This window comes from Equus caballus, chromosome 22 (genome assembly GCF_041296265.1).
Source record: "Equus caballus isolate H_3958 breed thoroughbred chromosome 22, TB-T2T, whole genome shotgun sequence".
In the NCBI taxonomy this organism is placed as follows: domain Eukaryota; kingdom Metazoa; phylum Chordata; class Mammalia; order Perissodactyla; family Equidae; genus Equus; species Equus caballus.
This window is the reverse complement of record NC_091705.1, coordinates 42,187,208-42,199,882: the sequence shown is the minus strand read 5'-3', so window position 1 is coordinate 42,199,882 and position 12,675 is coordinate 42,187,208. Positions and strand designations below refer to the sequence as shown.

The 12,675-nt window shown below is 43.8% G+C and overlaps 1 long non-coding RNA gene across 4 annotated transcripts in view; it reads right to left on the bottom strand.

Annotated features, from left to right (window-relative positions):
- LOC102148050 (uncharacterized) overlaps window positions 1-12,675 on the bottom strand; it is a 28,907-nt gene that overhangs the window by 12,139 nt on the left and 4,093 nt on the right. The window contains exon 2 of one of the 4 annotated variants that reach the window (XR_011430762.1): window positions 2,405-2,585. The exons of 1 other annotated variant lie outside the window; for it this stretch is intronic. This is a non-coding gene — a long non-coding RNA (uncharacterized lncRNA). Of the gene's footprint in view, window positions 1-80; window positions 281-2,404; window positions 2,586-12,675 lie in introns of those variants that run through there. 2 more of the 4 variants (XR_011430760.1, XR_011430761.1) reach the window with 2 other exon arrangements.

Sequence of the window (12,675 nt, the reverse complement as noted above, 5' to 3'; positions counted from 1 at the left end):
AGTCCCAGCAGGAAACATTTAAAGACCAGTGAACTGCAAACCCACTAGGCACTTTTCAAAAATACCCAGGTTAAAGATACCTGGAGTCGACAGAGCAATCAAGTCTCAGTTCCTGCTCTTCCGTGGACGTGATCCCCAAATATCAGAATCCCAGAGGTCTTTATCGGGCCCAGCTGCTTCTGATGTCGGCAAGGAATGTGGCACATCAAGTGTGTGAACACTGCCTCTATTGTATCCAAACAGGCTGATTGAAGCCTGGATAATTGGCATGTAACCTTCTCTATTAATAGTGCAGACAGATATGTGAATTAGCTGAATCCCTCTGACATATGCCACGCATTAAAGGGGCTCACAACTCTCCAAAGATCTCAGCTAACTATTACACCAATAATTAGGCTTTAGAACTTGATAACTTTGGGGTGAAATCGATAAATAATGGGGAAGCTCCCGACTGCCTCTGAGTAGGAAGTGGCTCTATCATAATCTTAGAAACCCAGCACTGAGAGTGGTCATCGTTGATCCTTTGAGGGGGTTGGGGGTTTGGGGGTTGTGGAGTATGTGTTGCTGACGCAGAGTTCTGGAGGAGACTGGTGAATTGGGGGAGCCTTTGTTTAGCTTCTATAGTCCTCAAGATGTGTGAATAGCAGCGTACACTTGTCATGTCCTGTGCGACTCATTTGTAAAGGAATAGACCCTGAAGGAGGTGTATGGAAACACTGAACGAGGCTGTTTAGAACTGTGCCTTAACTGAACATCGAAATAGTCGCTTAGCCTCACATCAGTTCCTAAGACTAGCAAGTACCGTGGGCTGATGGTTAAGAGCATAAACTGCAGCCAGGCTGCCTGGGTTTGAAGCATAGCTCTCCTACATACTAGTTTGTGACCTTGGGCAACTTGTTCAACCTCTCTGTGCCTCAGTTTTGACATCTGAAAAATGGGGAGAATAAGAATTTCTTTCCCATTGGGACTTTGGAAGGATTACATAAGTCGTATCTGTAAAATGTTTAGAACAGTACAGAGTACAAGTAAGCACCTTTCCCTTTTCACTTAACAAATATGTACTGAAGGTGTTTTCAAACTGCAGATTGTGACCTATCCATTGGTGGTGAGAGCAATTCAGAGGATCTCAACTATCCCTTTTTTTATAGACTACAATAGGATAGGATAGGATAGGATAAGATAGAATACAATAGAGTAGAGTAGAATAGAAGAAGAGTGTGTGACCCATAGGAAGGGTAAATACTGTTTTGTAAAACTTTTTGCTATATAAATGCGTGTACTTGTGTGTTGTATGTTTGCGTACTGGGTTGCGATGTAAAAATGTGTTTCTTTTAGCAGGTCAAGTTAAAACAATTTTGTGACAGACCTGCAATCAAATAATTTAAAACCTGGAAACAGCCTAAAATCATCAATAGGAGATAGGTTCAGTAAATTAGGCTGCATCCCTACAATGGATTATCAGGCAGTCGTTAATAAGAAAGAGGTCAGTTTCCATGTGCTGATTTGTATTAGACGCCCAGAAATATTATTCTGTAAAAAAAAAGAAAAAGGCAGGGACGGCCCGGTGGCGCAGCGGTTAAGTTCACATGTTGCACTTCTCAGTGGCCTGGGGTTTGCCGGTTCTGATCCTGGGTGCGGACATTGCACCGCTTGGCAAGCCATGCTGTGGTAGGCATGCCACGTATAAAGTAGAGGAAGATGGGCACGGATGTTAGCTCAAGGCCAGTGTTCCTCAGCGAAAAGAGGAGGATTGGCAGTAGTTAGGTCAGGGCTAATCTTCCTCAAAAAAAAAAAGGGGGGCATCAAAGAGTGTATTTATTACGATCCTATTTATATAAATAAAAAGGGCTGTATGGTGTGTGTGTGTGTGTGTGTGTTTGTTTGTTTTACTATATTGAACCTCAAGCTGCTAACTGTCAGACTTCGTGCTAAGTAGAGTCTGGGCTTCCCTGGGGTTCATTTGCTGAGTGATTGGCACCACCATCCATCCAGTTGAGCAAGCCAAAAGCCTTGTCGTCTCTCACTCACCATAAAGGATCCACAATCCATTCATTCTGCTTCATCTTTACCCTCAACCCCTATTCCAAGCTACTGTCATCTCTCTCCTGGGCAACCACATCAAACTCCTAACTAGTCTCCCAGTAACCTCCTAACTAATCCCCCCCCCACTCTCCTAAGTAGTCTTGCTGCATGCACTCTTGCCTCTTTCCCACCCATCTTCCCAGTGTAGTCAGAGAGACATGACCATCCCTTCCCCCGCGTGCTTCAATTCTTGCCATGCCTCCCCGATGCTCTTCGGACAAAGACCCAAATCCTATGATGGCTTTTGTATTCGTTTCCTACGGATGCTGTGGCAAAGCACAACAAACTATGTGGCTTAAAACAACACAAATTTATTGCTTACCAGGTCTGGAGGCTAGAAGTCCAAAATCCAGGTGTCAGCAGGGCCATGTTCCCTCTGAAAGCTGTAGGGGAGACCCCTTCCTTGCCTCTTCCTAGCCCACTTGCATCCTTGGCTTGTAGCTGCGTCACCCCAATCTCTGCCTCTCTCGTCACAGGGCCTTCTCCTTGTGTGTCTGTGTCTTCTTAGAAGGACACCAGTCATATTGGATTAGGTGCCCACCCTGCTCCAGTATAACCTCATCTTAACTAAGTACATCATATTTTCAAGGAAGGTCACGCTCTGAGATACTGGGGGCTGGGACTTCCATATATCTTTTTGAGGAGGCTCAATTCAACCCATGACAACCTTTGAGACCCTGCCTGGCCAGGCCCCTGCCTCCCTCTCTGGGCTTCTCACCCACTACTCCCTGTCTCATCTTTTTGCTCCATCCACATAGGCCCTGCTCAAATGATCCAGGATGCCTCTGCCGTGGGACCTTTGCTCAGGTGTTTTGCTTTCCTCCTGATTAGAATGCTCTCTCCTCCTCTGCAACCTCCACTTCCATTTCACCTCCATATCTCGCCTCCCGTGTCCCTCGGGGCTGCCTTTCTTGAATGTCCCCACCCCAGGACCAAGTTCCTCTGACTCTCACATAATTTCATACCACCACCCACTTCTCATTTGTCACACTTGTCACAGCCGCAGTGTGTATTCACCTGTTTGATGAAGATCTTCCCCACGATACTAGAAGCTCTCAAAGGTAAGTGCAGGGCTACTCCTGCTGGGTTTTTTAACCTTATCTCTTATCAGAGTACATAGATCCTCATGGGTGCTCAACACAGTATTGGTACTTGGATGGATGGGTGAGTGAGGAAATGAATGAACAACACAGATTTTTTTAACATTCAGTTCATAAATATGTCATATCTTTATGGATTTGCCTCTTCTGGACATTTCTTTTTCTTTTTCCCCCCCTAAAGCCCCACTACATAGTTGTATATCCTAGTTGTAAGTCCTTCTAGCTCTTCTATGTGGGACGCTGCCACAGCATGGCTTGATGAGCGGTGCAATGTCTGCACCCAGGATCCAAACAGGCAAAACCCTGGGCCGCTGAAGCAGAGCACGTGAACTTAACCACTCAGCCACAGGGCTGGCCCCTGGACATTTCTTATATAAGAAGCTACACAGTAGGTGGTCCTTTCTGAGTGGCTTCTTTCACTTAGCACAATGTTTTCAAGGTTCTTCCATATTGCAATATGTATCAATACTTCACTGTTTTTTATTTCCGAATAATATTCCACTGTGTACATAGTCCACATTTTATTTGTCCATCCATCAGTTGATGGACATTTGGGTTGCTTCCACTTATGAATAATGCCTCTTATGAATAATGCTGCTATGAACATGGGGTACAGATTTTTGTGTGGATATATGTTTTCAATTCTGTCGGGTACATACCTAGGAATGGAATTGCTGGATCGTACGGTAACTCTATATTTAATTTTTGAGGAGCTTCCAAACTGTTCTCCAAAATAGTTGCACCATTTTGCATTTCCATCAGCAACGTACGAAGGTTCCAATTTCTCCACATCCTCGCCAACACTTGTTATTTCCATCTTTTTTTTATTATGACCATCCTAGTGCATCTGCTTTATTTTTTTAATTTGCTTTCCAACACCCACCCTGACAGATGGTCCTAATATTTTGTGGTTCTCTATTTGAGATCCTCATGAAAGCTGTAGTACAGCTCCTCAGAAAAACGTATACACGCACATAAAAAATTGGCCTATGACTTCAAGGATTTCACAGACTTCTCCAGAAACCATCTATGTTTTATCTGGGGGGTCCATGGACCCCAAGTTAAGATCAGGAGATCCTATCTGTAGAAGTAAGATAATGGAACCTCCCTCAAGTTGGTATCGTTGAAGGGATTAACTGCATGCCATGTCTGCACAAGGTGGCAATCATGAACATTATCATAGTGTGACCCATCCCTCTGCCTACCAAGGCTGTTGTCCTTATAGCAATGGTGGCCACAGATCAAATTCAAAGATGTTTTCTTTGGCCTGCAGAACGTTTTTATAAATGGAGAAATTTCTTCTTTTAAAATGTGTATTTTCAGCTTCCACTGACAAATTAGAAGATCTGGTGAGAGTAGGATCATATTTTCAAACAGCACAAGCAGATAGAGCTGAGGAACAGCTGCCCACTTTAGTGCTTTCCAATTAACTGCAGTCACCACCCCTCCCTATTGCATTAGACTTGGTCCACTTCACTCATATCTTGCCTTTGTTGGAACTGAGTTTGTCAGTCAGGCTCCCAGCAGGAAACAGCCACCTTTCTGAAATAGGGTAGGTATCTAAGAAGAGTTGAACAAAAGGAGAATTTCAAAGCCACCAGCATGGTTAAGACAAAGGAACCAGAGATGGTGAACACCCTGAGGCTAATAACATCAGCAGGGAGTCGTTGCTGTCCCCAGGCCAGAAGACACAAAGGCAAGGTGTGGTTGCCAGAACCTGAGGAAAGCAGCTGTGGGAGAAAGCCACCTCATCAGAGCTGTGACCTTCAGTAGAGGGAAGCAGCCAGCTAGGGCAAGGAGGGAGCCAGGGAAATCAAAACCCCACCTCGCTTGCCTCCTTCCGCCAGTCTCCTGCAAGTGTCTTCATTGGCCAAACCCAAGCGGAAGCCAGAGAGTCTGAGGGTCTGTTAACAACGTCCAGAAAGGGCAGCCACAGAGCAGGGAAGAGACGGGTGGAGGGTAGATAGAGAACAGAAAATGAAAAATATTTAACATATCATCTTTGATTTTAAAATTCTTCCTCTTATCCTTGTTAGTGACTAGAATAGTTAAGATTACTATTAAATATTTTATTATTATATTTATATTTTATACTATATGCTATAATATATTATGAATAAATATTAAAATTTAGTTTGTATATAATATATAGTTTGTATATAAATATATATTTAAATATATTTATACATTTGTAATATATTATATATAACATTAAAACTCTCCCTCTTCATTACTCATATTTTAGATCCCTGTTCCTCTAAGTTTTTAGACCATTTCCACCCAACTATGTAGAACCAAATCCTTTCTTTTTTCTCCCCACTGTAGCCCATTCATACGTCTACCATCCACCCAACGCTTTTTTATATTTAATTGTTTTCCAGGTTGCCTCTGCCCACTGAGGACAGGAACTGTCTTATTCATCCTGGAACTCCCAGAACCTAGCACTCTGCCAGACACATAATAACTACTCAAAACCCGGAGACTGTGGGTGGATTTCCACGTATTGTTCTCGTAAAGAAAGAAAGGCTTGAAAAGTGAGGGCTAGGAAAGAAATGTCATCACCAACTGTTCTCATCGACATCCTTGTTTCAAAGAAGTGAATGGTCATTCACCAGATCATCAAAATAATAGTAACAGTAACAATAATATTGACTAATACTTCTTTGAGCACTTACTATGTGCCAGTCACTTTATACATGCATTATCATATTTAAGTCTTTCAACAATACCATAGGTATGTCATATTATTATCCCTATTTTGCAGGACAGGAACCTGAAGCATAGAGAAATTGGAGTCAGGATGGGCCACCAGATCTGATGGATTCAGAGCCTTCATTCATAAAAACTGCCTCTTCTTGGTTAACCCAGCCTAGACTTACTATTACTTCTGGTATTTGTAAACTGTTAGACATCTGTTATCCTTATCAACATGGATCAGAATTTTCATTATGCAGCAAGTGGAGAGCTGACTTAAACAGTGGCTGAAGCATATAAGAGTTGTTTCTTCCGTAAGAATAAATCCAGATGTCAGCTACTGCTGGCTTTGGTTCATTGGCTCAAGGATGTAAAGGCTGAGGCTTCTGACATATTCTTGGACTTGCCCTTAGTTACAAAATGGCCACTTGAGTTTCAGCAATCATTCCCATGTTCCAGGCAGGGAAAAAAGGAAAGATAGAAGGCAAAATAATATCTGCCAGCTAGATAAGCCCTCTTTACACAGCATTCCCAGACATCTCATCTATATTTTCTGTTTTCACTTCAAGAATCACCTCTGTTGGGCCAGCCCCAACACTGAGTGGTCAAGTTCGTGTGCTCTGCTTTGGTGGTCCAAGGTTTCACTGGTTCAGATCCTGGGCATGGACATGGCACTGCTCATCAGGCCATGTTGAGGTGGTGTCCCACACGGCACAACCAGAGGCACTCACAACTAGAATATGCAACTACGTACCTGGGGGTTTTGGAGAGAAGAAGAAGAAGAAGAAAAAAGAATCACCTCTATTGACAAGAGAGACCAGGATACAAATACACTTAACTAGGGACATTGCTGGCCCCACCAGTTTGGAGGCTCTGTTCTTGAAGAAGGGGACTGGGAGGTGGAGAGGCAGTTAATCGCCTCTGCCACACTGCAAGTATCTGTTGATGCCTATCTATTCGCATGTACATCTTTAAATTTCTATGCTTTACTCCAGGAGTTGACAAACTAGGCCCACTGCCGCTCTTGTAAATAAAGCTTTATTGGAACACGGCCCTGCTCATTCCTTTGCCTATTGTCTAGGGCTGCTCTCCCACCACAAGGGCAGAGTTTAATAGTTGCAACAGAGGCCATCTGTCCCACAAAACCTGAAATAGGTAATGCCTGGCCCTTTACAGAAAGAGTTTGCCAACGTGTTTTACTTTCTTCCTTTTTATCTCTGGAAAAACAAATTGTACCTCACTGTGACTCATTCACCCAAAAGAGAATAGGCCCAAATATAATAGGTGAGTCAATAAACATTCCTCGGTCAGGATTTCAGTGTCTCTCCGTCACTCCTGCTCCAGCTCCAATGAACAAAGACCATTCAGGAGACATCTGAGACTGAAGAGCATTTCCACTGCATCTGCGGCTAAGCCTGAGCAATTCGATGCCATCTTCCAGTATCCCTCACGACAATGGCAATCATCTCCACTCATGAATAAACATACTTTTCGCCTCCAGATGCCTCCAGACATACCGGGAGACTCACACGCGGGAACAATCTAAAATTATCCAGCTTTGTATGCTATGGAAATAGTCTCATTCAGCAGCAACTTCATATTTGTTGGGCTAATTACAAGTTTGATAAGTGCAAATTATCAGAGGAATAATTTCTGTGAAGAATTATGCACAAGTCTAGAGGATTGGTTAGAGAATTTTATGGCAAAACTCTATAGATTGAGATAAATCAAAAATATTTATGTTCCTATAAGCACATAAAAATCTGCATGCCATTCTTTCAATCAGTTCTCAACAAAGGGGAGACATTTTTCGCAAAAGATTTGCACCTGAAAAACTCTCATAATTCAAATCATTTCTGTTTGTCAACTTACTGATGTTGTCGTGTGGCTATACCACATTCACTTCATAGTTCACTCAACCTGCCAGTCCCAAAGTTGTGTCTCTTGACAAATTTGTAATTTGAGAGCAAATTCACAACATAGCAAATTTTGCAGTCAGACATTTGTAGTATTTTTAAGTAACATTATTTTAAATTCATAGAATTTAAACTTTCATAATGTTGATCATCCTGTATTTAATGTGAATTTATGGCTCCCGGCAAAATAGAAGATAAAACCTCCATCTGAAACGCTTTGGGGAGAACTGCCTGTTCGTAAATCACAGGGTTTCTCAAACAGGGCACTTTGCATTTGGGGCTGAAAATTCTTTGCTCTCGGGGGCTGTCCTGTGCATTATAGGATGTTGAACAGCATTCCTGGCCTCGTACCAACTAGATACCGTAGCACACACACACCCAATTGTAACAATGAAAAATGTCTCCAGGGGCCAGCCCTGTGGCCCAGTGGTTAAGTTCTCACACTCCACTTTAGCAGCCCTGGGTTCACCAGTTCAGATCCTGGGTGCAAACCTACACACTGCTCATCAAGCCATGCTGTGGCAGCGTCCCACATAGAAGAAATAGAATGACCTACAACTAGGATATACAACTATGTACTGGGGCTTTGGGGAGGGAAAAAAAAAAAGGAAGATTGCCACCAAGCTAACATCTGTTGATGTTAGAAGCAAGATTGGCAACAGATGTTAGCTCAGGGCCGATCTTGCTCACCAAAAATGTCTCCAGACATTGCCAAATGTCTCCTGGGAGGCAAAATCACCCCTGGTTGAGAGTAACTGCTATGGTATGTTCCACAGAATTCGTTCTGGACACAGATCCAGATTCTCTATTAGCTAGGGGAACTTAGGCATAATTTAACCCCTGCAGACTTCAATTTTCTTTCTGGAACATGTACATAATAATAGTTTTGTCTCATAAGATGTTTGTAGCATTAAAGTTGATGATACATGTCAAACAATAAATTCTCAAAACATGGTAGGTATCATCATTTTCTTATCAATATTAATTGTCAGTATATCTTTTGGTGGCAGACAGCATAGACAATTACCCCCTTGATATAAAAAGTTTGCGAGCTGATGAAACAAAGTATTTGTTTCCAAGTGAAATAAAAAATTGGATTTCACAAGTCACTGAAAAGAGTTTTAAGAATATTTTTAAAAGCTAACAAGCAAAACAAGCCCTCTTCTCCCATTGGCGGTCAGAGGAAAAGGGTACAGAAGCATCTTTCTTCCAAGGCCAGTTCAGCCTGGAGACAAATGGGAGAGCTTTAAGGGAAAAGCACAGCCTCCTGCTCCAGCCCCAGCGTGATGGGCGGGTGTGCTGATTGCTGCTGATGCCAACAAGGGGTTCTCCCGGTGCCCAGGCGGAATAAACGTGTTGGCTCTGGAAAGAAAGAACTAGGCAGATGGCTACCAGCCCCAATTATTTTCAAGTCATTTCTCAAGTGTGTAAACTCCGTTGGTACTATTGTCTGTCTCTCCGCTTTCAGGAGGCTGTTATCACCAGATTAAGCTATTTGAAACATGCCCTCTTGCCTCTGTTGTGCTGGAGAATAGAGCCTTTCCTTGAACACGGCATTTCCAAAACAAAATGCTGGCGCTCGAGAATATGTTTTATCGCCTCTCAAGTCTTGAATGGGAAAATTTGGCTGAAGTTTGCTTTTCCTTTTCTCTAAAATATATGCATAACTCCTAGGAATTTATTCTTCAGAGGGACTCCCATGCACACAACATAGTGTACAAGGCTATTTACTGCAGCGCCGTTTGTGAGGAGCAAAGAAGCAGAAATGATTGAAAGGCTGTGCCGTGGGAGACCAGTTACAGAAATTAATTACACAGAATACTATGCAGCAAGAAAAAAAGAACAAGGAAGTACTTCACAGATATGAAGCAATCTCCAAAATACACTATGAAATAAAAACAAGCCAAATCGTACTCAGCACACGACAGAGATTGCTTGTATATTCACAGAATAATTCCGGAAAGATGCCAGAAACATGTACTCCAATTTTCTCTAAGGAAGAGAACTGAGTCACTTGAAACAAGGCTTAGAAGGAGATTCAACAACCTTTTGCATCTTGTAAACTTGGTATCTTGGCAAGTATTTATTTTTTTAAATAAATAGGGTACTTAAAAGTTTAAATAATACCCCCCAAATAAAATGTATGATTATCATAATATTGCTGCATCTTGATGGAGGATGGGAAATAGTCTAAACTGTACTGTTTTCTCTTTTTTCCCCCCTTTGGTATATTTATATTGAAATAACTTGAGATTTACAAAAGAGCTTAACAGATAGTACAAAGAGTTCCCATGTGGCCTTCACCCAACTTCCCCTTTTATTAACAATTTACAGAACTATAGTTCATTTATAAAAATGAAGAAATTCGACATTGATGCAATACTATTCACTAAACTACAGACTTTTTTCTAATTTCACTAGCTTTTCTACTAATGTCCTTTTTCTGTTCCAGGGTTCTATCCTAAATATCACACTGCATTTTGTCTTCAGCCTTCCTTAGTGTCCTCCAATTGGTGACAGTCAAACGATGCTGTTTTCTACCATTCCTCAGCCAACAGGAAAAGTCAGAGGAAAAGGAAATGCTTTGATTTTGAAGCTGAGACACTGATCCATGCCTGGGCCCCACTGCAGCCAGCAGCCAGCCCATCTCCTGTCAGAGCCCCTCGGGACCACGTGCCAGCGGCTCCTGCTCCTGGGGTCTCCCCCAGGCCCTCCACACACTGGGTCCTTCTCCACATTTAGACCCCAACTTCAACGAAGCTCAGAGAAGCCTTCTGCTGCCTGTCGAAACTGGTCATCCACCCACCCAAGGGTCCCACTAAATACCCAGGTTCTCAACACTTTTTGGTGCCATGGGCCATTTGAGAGATATTGACCTCTTCTTGGGATCAGGTTTCCGTTTTGTTTTGCTTTTTTTTTTTTTTTTTTGAGGAAGATTAGCCCTGAGCTAACATCTGCTGCCAATCCTCCCCTTTTTTTGTTGTTTTTTTCTTTTTTGCTGAGGAAGACTGGCCCTGAGCTAACACCTGTGCCCATCTTCCTCCACGTTATATGCAGGATGCCTGCCACAGCATGGCGTGACAAGCAGTGCGTAGGTCCACACCCGGGATCCAAACCGGCGAACCCTGGGCCGCTGAAGCAGAACCTGTGAACTTAACCACTGTGCCAACGGGCCGGCCCCAGGATCAGGTTTCTAAATACAGAAACATAAGATTACAAAGGAAGCCAAGTATTTTGAAATACAGTTACTGAAATGCTAAAAACACACACTCAAATGATACGTTTAAAATAGAAGCAAGAAGTTAGTGAGACTACAGATGTTCTTTTGGCTCCATTTAAGTTCACAGATCCCCTAAGTCCATTCGGGGGCGTCTGTGGATCCCAGGATAAGAATCCCTACAGCACACCAGTCACCTTGTCTCATTCATTCTTAGCACATGTTACTCGCAAATTCTCTTATTCGTTTCTCTGTTGGACGAGCGTCTCCCTTCCACACCGGACGGTAGCTCCATCATGGGGGGCTGGGAGGAGAGCAGCATTCCTTTTGTCTCTCCTTCATCCCAGAACCTAAAACAGCGCTTGACACTCAGAGGAGAGATCAATTAATGTCTCTGAAAGGGCAGAATGAAGGGGCAGATGAAAGAGTAAGTGGACGCTGCCCTCTATATTGACGTCCCTAAATCCTTGCCTCGGTTGTATTTGAGTACTTTCGTGATGCTCCAAGCAGGGTTTCTGACAATAATAGCTACGTTTTATTGAGTGCCTACTATTTACAAAGCACATGCGGAGCACTATTGGAACCTCCCAACAACCCTGTGGGGCAGGAACGTACATTATCCGCATTCACAGGTGAAAGAATTGAGGCTCAGAGAGGTTGGCTGGCTTGCCCAAAGTCACAACCACTTAGTGGCAAAAGTGAGTTTCAACTAGAGCAGGCTGGACCCAGATTCTTTGTCCTTAATGTCTATATCCTACTCCTTCCTTCTGCCACCCAAAATCATTTTATACATGTGAAAACCAAGGCCAGGAGAGGGAAGAGGTGTATCCAACAGGCGTTTTCAGAGAAGCGGTGTTGAAACTTGGGCTTCTGGCTCCCGCTTCAGTGTCGATTGACAAGAGTCTGCTTTGTAAATGAGGCCAGTTCTTCATCTCTCTCAGCCTCCGTCATTCACAGGGGTGTCCCAGAAGCAGCAGCGGGACCACGGGACGTGGTCTGAAGGAAGAATCGGGACGTGACGTGCCTCTGCGCCAACAGCCCTTGCTCACTCACGCCCCTGGGCCAGCTGCGGGGACTCCTCCCCTTGTGCTTTAAACTTCTGTTTGAGGGTTGTCTGGGACCCAAGGGCCATGTCCCCCTGTCGTGTCCGCCACTGTCTCCTCAACGCCCACAACAGGACCGGGTGCAAATAGGGTGCTCAGTACATGTTTGTGGAGTGAATGAATGAAATCAAGCATATCACAGCTGAACCTGATGGATTCATGTGGGTTAACAAGCAAGCGCCTCAGGGAGCGGGAGGGACTGCAGGTAAGGAGGGGATCTCCGTTTGGGGAAGAGTCCCACTCAGGAGGCCTGGCCTGGGATCTGGTCCCTGAGCTGAAATGAAGGCATGGGCTTGTGAGAGAAAAGGAGCATTTACAGCTGGCACATGCCAGGCCCTCCACCAGGCAGTGTCTCAACTTCAGCACTACTGACGTTCAAAAGGGAATGATTCTCTGTTGGGGGGCCGTCCTGTGCATTATGGGCTGTTTAGCAGCATCCGTGGCCTCTACCCACTAGATGCCATTAGCGACCCTCCCCCAAGTGGGAACAACTAAAATGTCTTCAGACACTGCCACATGTCCCTGGGGGCAGAATCTCCCACTGAGAACCACTGCCTCAAGGT